General features: G+C 45.6%; 1 protein-coding gene across 3 annotated transcripts in view; it reads right to left on the reverse strand.

The window, feature by feature from the left end:
• Positions 1–8,132, reverse strand: part of Elovl5 (ELOVL fatty acid elongase 5) — a 75,288-nt gene extending 67,156 nt beyond the window's left edge. Inside the window, exon 1 of one of the 3 annotated variants that reach the window (XM_004868819.4) lies at positions 7,814–8,132. The gene's annotated coding sequence lies outside the window, so the exon portion shown is untranslated. Of the gene's footprint in view, positions 1–7,285; positions 7,384–7,813 lie in introns of those variants that run through there. The other 2 variants (XM_087195975.1, XM_087195976.1) reach the window with 2 other exon arrangements.
• Between the last annotated feature and the right edge of the window lie 251 nt (positions 8,133–8,383).

Genomic DNA, 8,383 nt, shown 5'->3' on the forward strand with positions numbered 1-8,383 from the left:
CCTGAAATCCTGTTTTTCGAGGGCTGTTTAGAGAACCTTCCACCTGCTTCACAGGGCAATGACCTTCTTGGATGAAGCCTATTTGTGGAGAAGACAACCACTGGCCACCGTGGATCATGGGCATCTAGATACTGCATGTGCCTCTAATGGTTCCCCTAAAGAATGGGTTTCTAGAGGCTGGGTCCACTTCAGTCACATTCTGAATATCTAAACCAACAGACTGCAATTGCAATTGGCTGACAGACAAATATTCAAGAGGCTTTTAAGCAACATTTTCTTCTACGGGCAACTACTTATAATTCTTATCTGATGGCAGTCTCATAACTGATGTGATTACCTAAATATTCAAAGCAAATCATCATGTTCTCCAAACTAATTTGTACAAAATGTACAAAGGCAGTATTATAGACTCAGTTGAAATTAAAAGAGGGAGGAGAAATGCAATTAATATAGTTATACAACCCCCCAAGAGGAAATTTTCAAGAGATTTTAATTCAAACCTGTGTAATAAGGCATGTAACATGCAAACACATTTCTTTTTTGAAACTCAATCCAAACACCTACATTTAATGACTATTGTTTGGGTACAAGGGTGAACGAGGAGAGGTACAGTTAAAATGTTTTTGAGGGGCTATGATGCGGCATTTTTTTAAATCAAGCACAATCTGGTAATTATGTGTTCATCTCCCTATAGAGTACAGCTAAAACCAATGGGTTTTATCACATGGTCATACTAATATCAGCCATCACATGAACTTGTGATTTTCTTATTTCAGCAATCACTATATTTTTAACCATCACAATCCTGTCAGACCTAGTGACTCACCAGAAAGGTCAAATTCCGAAAGGGCCTAAGAATCTCAACAGATCTAAAGGTGGCTGGAAAAGGGTTTATAGCCTGAACACTGTGGCCAGCATAGCACCCCAAATGGGGCTTGTATCAGAATGGTCCAGTGGGTGTTTTCAAAATACTCATGTCTTCCATCTCTACCTAAGGGAAATTAGACCATCTGGAGATGTAGAGACAGAAGCTCCCAGGGAATCTGGTATCCTTCCTGCCCAGCCTACTCTCTCAGGTCTTATACACCTATAAATCAAACCCAGATGGTGTTGGGGCCAGGTAAGGACACCAATACCAGATTCCCTAGGTCAGCCAATCAGGCTGGGCTTTTGAACTCTGGTTTCTCATGCCAAAAGAGCTCTGCGTTTGTACTTTTTTTGTTTTTGAGGCGCTGAGGATAAAACCGAGGGCCTTGTGCATGTTAGGCAAGTACTCTACCACTATGCTAGCTGTACATCCCCAGTTCTGCATTTCTGATTTCCCCCCAAGAAGGTTTAAGCTCCAGCTCTGAGAATATCTAAAAGAGAAGGCAAGAGATAAAAGGTCACCCTTTTAAGGACTAATCAAATATTACTCCCTATCAGCTTCTTTTGTTGGTTTAAACCGTTTACTGTCAGCAAAAGCCCTATCAACCTCCCAGAATGTACTGATAGGAACTCAACTTTATCTTCTCTGGCTTCTGAAGCCAGCTCCACTGCACATGCAGATGACTATTTCAGTCTGAGAAGGATTTTTGGGGCAAGCTAGCTCCACAGGGTGGCTAGGAGCAGACGCTAAAGCTGTCTACCTAGGTCCGAATGCTGGCTCTGCTGCCTACCACCTATGGAGTAAGGGACAAGTATGGTTAAGTTTCTCCATCTATAAAACAGAGGTTCCTATCTCACAGGACTTTGTGAATCCAAATGAGCTAGTCTATGTTGAGCACTTCAGAATAAAGTGCCAGTGTGTGGTGCCCAGTAGCTATCTTCAGCGCCGGAGAACAGCCTCATTCTCCCTAAGGTCTGCAGAGGTCCCTTGCCCAGTCACACACAGCTTACTCTTCTGAAGGGCTTGTTCTACACTAGCTATTCTGATTTCGTTTTGATAAATATCTTGGAGAAGAGGGATCTTATACCATGTTAACCAAGCTAGTTAGTGCCCCCACCTAACTGTCAAGTGCAGTACCGAAGCAGGGACAGGTGCTATCAAAATGACTTACCTACTTGAGCCCACGGAGCCCTAGAGGCGAAGACAACCCAGCACAGGTGCATTGGTGCTGTAAACCCAGAGGCAATCTGCCTCCTACAGCCTTACTTACAAGCACAGCAGAGCCCTTTCATATGCAACTTAGATCCGTAACAAGCAAAAATTCAGAGGTTCTGTCAGAAGAAAATTCAAATTTTCACAAAAGTGTGCATATTAACTAGCAAATACAGCTGATGGAGATGTCAACAACTTCTGTAAATATTAAATTGCTTTCCTCTGCCAAAGACTGAAGAGGCACCCTGAACAATACCCTAGGGACATCCATCACAAGGCCAAACTCCAGGGAAGCAAGCGAGTAATTACTGAATTGGTGTCATGAGAACTATTCTTTAGGGAAGGAGAAATTCATAATAATCACTTTGTTGTAGCATTTGCTATACCAAGGCAAAAGGGGAACAGAACCCTGGGGTTCGGAAACTCAGATAAAATATATACCTGAGAGGCCAACTCTCCAGCATGACTTTAATTAGGTCTGTTTAGCATGGACTTACAGAGATTAGTTCTGACAGGATGAAACTGCTGACAGGAAAAAGAAAGGAACAAAGATGAAGCTAATAGAGATGGACCCTACAACCAGCATGTGCTAGCAGCCTACTACAAACTAAGAATCAGTTAAAATTGAAAGGATGTTTCAAGAAAATGGTTATTCTCCCAATGAAAAGTGTAGGCAGTATCAGCTCTAAAAACCTTAAACTACCTCCTAAATCCTAGACAGTAAAGACATCAAACAAAAATACAAAAGTCTAATTTAAAGTACAAGCAATGTGAAGACATTCACTCAGCCTGAATGCAGCTACAACTGCACTTCAGACAGAACTGGCAGGGGAGGGAGGAAGAGGGAGGAAGGCAGTCTTTCTAAAAACTCATCAAGTATGAATACTGAAAACCCAGAGATCACACAACTGTAGAAGCAAATGCCCACAAGTCAACTAAAAATGTTTCTGTGTGGGAAAGTGGGAGCCCAGAGGAACTAAAAAGTTGGGTGACAGTAACATTTATGGATTCTGGGCTGGGAGGTCCTATTACAGAAACTCAAAGTTAGGTCAAGTTAGTTTCCAGAACAATTTGCTTTGCTAGATCAGAACACCTCCAGTAGTTAGTTATATTTTAACTTTTTAGAAGACAAAACCAGCAGCACCTTGCTTCTACTGCTTCAATCTCCTTCACTGATTCAGACATCGACCTTCCTAGGACCTAAATTATTTCAACTCTCATTCTCTGTCTCTGGCCAAAAAGGGGGGAGGGGGGTTTACTTGGCAAAAAAGAAAATAAGAAATTTATTCTTTCATTAAAAAAAAGAGAGACCAATGTCCCAGAATTGATTTTCTCATGTTTGAGGGCAAGTTAGGACACGACACCATGTCAGCAAGTTTCTGCACAAGAACAGGGCTCCCTCCTTCAACCGCCACACCTTTCACAGCAGCCTCCACCAACCACTTCAGTCTCCATGAGCAGACAGACCAGCATGCACTTTACTGCGCCCCTAGAGCATGAGGCTATGTGCATTTTAATATCAATTACATTCTGCAAGGTAACTGAGCGAGCTGGGGGGAAGGGGCCCAATGCCTTGGTTTTTACTCCTGGCTCTGCCAGTCACTGGCTGCATGAGCTTTCCAGTATCAAGACTTTCCTCTCCTTGCCAATGGTTCTCCAGTAAAGGTGGAGGAAGCACCCCAATCTCAGGAGTAATGAAATGTGGCAAAGTGCCTACAGTGAGCTGAAGATCCACTGATTACAAGCTGCATCTCCACCACGTGTTAAGTTATGAAAACCATCTAAGAATGGGTGACATAGAGCAGCAACACCTACCTGCAGTGAGCAACTGAGAAAGGGGCCAAGACTGAAGCTGCCGAAGAGGAGGAATTTGGACTCAAGAGGCGGCAGCGGTTTTTCCGAGCATCTATCTGGCTGCTAGGATATTTCCATCTAGCTAAAAAGCTTCCTCCTCTCTTTAAAATATGTCCCATCTACCACCCAGTCTTAGGGTGCACTTCCTCTTCCTGGCTCTTGAACCAACTGGTCGCCAGGTTCTCTCATGAACAATTTGTCCTACAGTTAGTTCTCACCGGTCTACATACCACGGCTATGGCTCCAGGACAGGCCTTATCACTTCCCAGCCACCTCTGGCAGCCTCTCAATCCTCTCTCCATTCCCAGCCTCAGTCCTCACCAAGCCATCCTACACACTCATAACATGCTCCTTCTAGTTCAAAAGTGCAGGGATAGTCTGCAACCAAACACCTCAGCAGAACACGCTAAGGGAGTCAAGAGGTCTGAGCTGGAATGCTGTGTGACCTTGGCTAAGTATCAACTCCTCTCAGCCTCCATCTCTGCACCTAAGAAAGTGCAAGTGCTCTAGTGCCAATGAATGATAACTGAGATAAGCCCTTCTGACCTGGTTTTTACAGGCCTGACACATATCAGTTAATTGCTTGATAAAAGATAACTATCATCATTGAGCCCCTGTCACACCTATCTAACCTTTCCACTTCTACCCTCTCTACCAACAGGCTACTTGATTCCTGCCTAAGGATCCATCCCACACATTTTTGCTCTCCAAACTCCCTCTCTTTATAATGCAAATCCTCCTATCACTGCCTGCTAATCTTTGTGAAATGGAATGCTAAATGTCAATTCAGTTCAGATTAGTTTAATCCAATCACCCGTTCAGTACCAGCACCCTGGGGGGTCTTGAAGAGACACTGTGGCTGACTTTTTGGTGTCCACACAGGCCTTCTCTACAAGTAAGCAGGCAGCTAAATGAGGCGGGACTTAATTTCATTTCTGGGATGGGTCCCACATTATCAGATTTCTATTGTTCCAGGTATCGCTTCAAGTAAACAAGGCCTAAATCAATCACCCAGGCCAAGAAAAGGTAGAAAGTCCTCTTTGCTACTATAGCGACAGCTGCTAGCAGTCCTTTTGCAAAATCAGTCTAAGAACAAAATCATTATTTAAGAGGACTTCAGAGGAAAAATACCAAAAAGTTTTGCCATCAAGGATTTCTCAGGCCAGCAAGGAAGTTAGGCCCATCTGAAGTGGGTTTTCTGTTTCTTGCACCAAAAGCATCCTGATTGATTCAGCCACATTAGGCATTAGTCTAACATGGACAGTTCTGCCATTAAACTTTCCCAGATATACAGTATGTAGCAAGTGGCCCTGAAATCTGCTTCAGACTCCTTTTTGCTCTAAGGTGTAGACTGAGTATGTGTACAAAAGACTTAAAGTATAAATTAAATTGGGCCGGGGTTGTAGCTCAGCAGTGTAGCACCTACCTGGCAAGCTCGAGGCCCTGAGATTGATTCCTGGTACTGAAAAAGAAAAAAAAGACACCCCCCCCTAAAAAGTATAAACTAAATCAAGAAGCCCTCTGGAATCAGGAATTGTGCCATTCAGTTGTGTATCCAATGCACACCCACCATGAACACATTAAATACTAATAAGTGAATTAATAAAAAGAATGAATCAAATGTGGGCTTAAAAAAGGGAAGACTATAAGCACAGTAGAAAGTTGACAAATTGTCAGTCTTGGATGGTTCCAGATGGAGCTTTAAGCACAAGTTAGATTTTTAAGTTAAGGAATAACATAGTTACATAAATGGCACACAGTCAACCGGACAGAGTCCTAGCAGTACTACTAGGATAGGTGAAGGAGCAGATATGTTGCAGGAAACAGAACTATGTGAATTTGGAAGTCATTTGACATTGCTAGGCCTCGGTTCTCAATTGAAATGAAAGAAAAAAGAAAAGGAATGGGATGGAAAAGAAAAAGAAAAGAAGAGAAGAACGGAAGGGAAGGGAAGGGAAGGGAAGGGAAGGGAGGGGAAGGGAGGGGAAGGGAGGGGAGGAGAGAGAATGGGGAAGGGGAGGGAGAGGGGACATAAGACTTCTCATGGGGTGTTACAAGGATTGTGTGGAAAGGAGTCAGTTAGTAAGTAGATTCTTACATCAATAGTACCTAAAACACAATCTATCCAAGGAAAAACTTCCAGGCTAATGGGAGGGTTATCCTATTGGTTACAGAAGAGTTGGAAAGCACAGACAGGAATCCAAAAAACTTACAAGATTTACCGGGAAGGGGAAGTATGTGGCCAGGAAAGGAAGAGGTAAAACGATCTACTCACACTGTTCCCTATCTTCCTTGTTACCCTAACTGAGGGTAAACAGTTTTGCCTCGATTTGTATAATTAATTTGGAAATAAGACACCCAAGGATGAATACTCACCCCTAAAAGGAGAACAAGCAATAATTGTGCTGAGCCAAAAAGAAAGTAGAGAGGGTTCTGTCAACATCAAACATCCAAAAAGATCTCAAAGTGCTATTCATCTTAGCATTAAAAAAAAAACCTTAAAGAAAACCATTTGGCAGAGCTCATGCTGGGTGCTTTGATTTGTATCCTCTCTTGAAATCTATATAATAAATCAGCAACACAGAACCTCCATTTGTGGACAAGGAAATTGAGTTGAGGGAGGGCAATAACTTTATACAATGCCTTTCTTTACAATATCTGACAACCAAATTTTAATATGCTTTCCAATATAGAATAGAATCTTTTCTGCAAGATTCTATCCTATAGTGCGTAAAATTATCCATCTGTAACCCTCAATAATGTCTTCCCTTTTGTCTTCTGTAAAAATGAAAGAAAAAGAGAAAATACAAAGAGATATAGTAGAGAAAGTTCCTGGCAATAAGAATTTATAAACTGGGGGTGAGAATATAAAAGGAAAAACTAGAGCAGAGCTTTGCTGTAGAATCCCAGGCAGTTTCTAAGCTAACTACAAAAGCGATTAACTTGTCTCCCACCCACAGACGGAAACCTAAGTGTTTACCCATCTAATGCAAAAATGGCTGTCTGTATCTGTAGATTTTGCCCTAAATGCTGTTGGTTGAGAAGTGCAGGCAAAGTAAGTGCAGACCAACAGGTTATCTGCCAAGTGGTTAGAGGAACAAATTACAAATCCTAACAAGCAACATAAAACACTTCCTACCATGGATCCCGCTATTAAAAAAAAAAAAAAAGAGAGAGAGAAGACTGATCGTTCACTGAAAATACTCACCAGCACCTCTCGGTCACCCAGCCCAGCTAAGTCACTTACAAATGGGATTCCCCACTCCTAGCCCCATCCCTATGCAAAACTCGACCAAGTGCTTTCTCCAAATTTGCAATCAAGGAAGGAGCCAGGAGATGAGTTTTACTCACAATCTTGAGGAGGAGGAACTGCGTACCAATTGCAACAGAATGCAACGGTTCAAGACAGCCGGAAAAGAACAGCTCGTGCTCTGGGCATTACCAGCACCTCCACCTGAGATCAGGGGTCACGGGGGAAGGTATAGGGTAGGTTCCCCACGACTCGGGCGCTCTCGCCCCGTCCCGGGACGCTCCGGTCCTCCTTCGCCCGACTCCCCCAGGAGCCTGATCCCCGCCTTCCGAGGCCTCACCAGCTCATCCTCCCCAGCCCCGCGAGCCGCCGTCCGGGAACGGGCGCGGGCGAGGAGGAGGCCAGGGCCCGACCCGCCGCTCAGGCCTCCTGCAGCCGGTCGGCCCAGAGCGTGGCGCCTCCGATGGGCGCAACCCATCCTCTCGCGCGGGCCCAGGGAGCCGGCACCGCCGGCAGGGCACGACCCGCCCGTGAGCAGGTGCGGCCGCTGGGGACGGGGCAGTCCCACAGGCTCGGACCCACGGCCGCGGCGCCGCAGTCCGGCGAGTCCCGGCGGGCGCGCGGCTCACCTCTTCCAGTTAGCAGCAGCTCCAAGCAGCGCGGAGACGGCGGCAGGACGCCCGCGCCCAGCCCGAGCCAGAGAACTGGAAGCGGGAGGAGCGCTGGCCGCGGGTAAGAGGAAGGAGCCGCTGTCCACAACCAGAGCGTGGGCTGATCGTGACGTCACAGCGGCGCGGCCAGCCAATCCAGGCCGCGAGCAGGGATCAAGCGCTATGACGTCACGCGGCCCGGGAGCCAATCCGCGGGCGGTCGAACTTTCGTGATCGTGAATTCGGGAGTCAGATGCGGCGGGAGTGGAAGCCGGGTTGGCCCCCACGCGTTCACGTGGCTCTGGGCAATTTTGACCTCTTTCTTTCTAATAAGCCTGCGTGGAACGCAGAGTCTGCGCAATAGCAGCAGTGAAGTTCCCAATGCCCTGAACTGTGTTTTCAGCCGGATACTGTGGCCTACCAGGCACGGCCCCACCCTGTTAACGATGCCCTCGGTTGCGGCTCTGAAAGGCATCCCAGCCTTGGATACGACTGACAGGGCTACGTGTCCATGGCGACCACCGAGGGAGGATGCAGCCAAGCAAGATA

Source organism: Heterocephalus glaber, unplaced genomic scaffold (assembly GCF_053883595.1).
Source record: "Heterocephalus glaber isolate CG9 unplaced genomic scaffold, H.glaber_assembly_v1.0 deba00001610, whole genome shotgun sequence".
NCBI classification, from domain to species: domain Eukaryota; kingdom Metazoa; phylum Chordata; class Mammalia; order Rodentia; family Bathyergidae; genus Heterocephalus; species Heterocephalus glaber.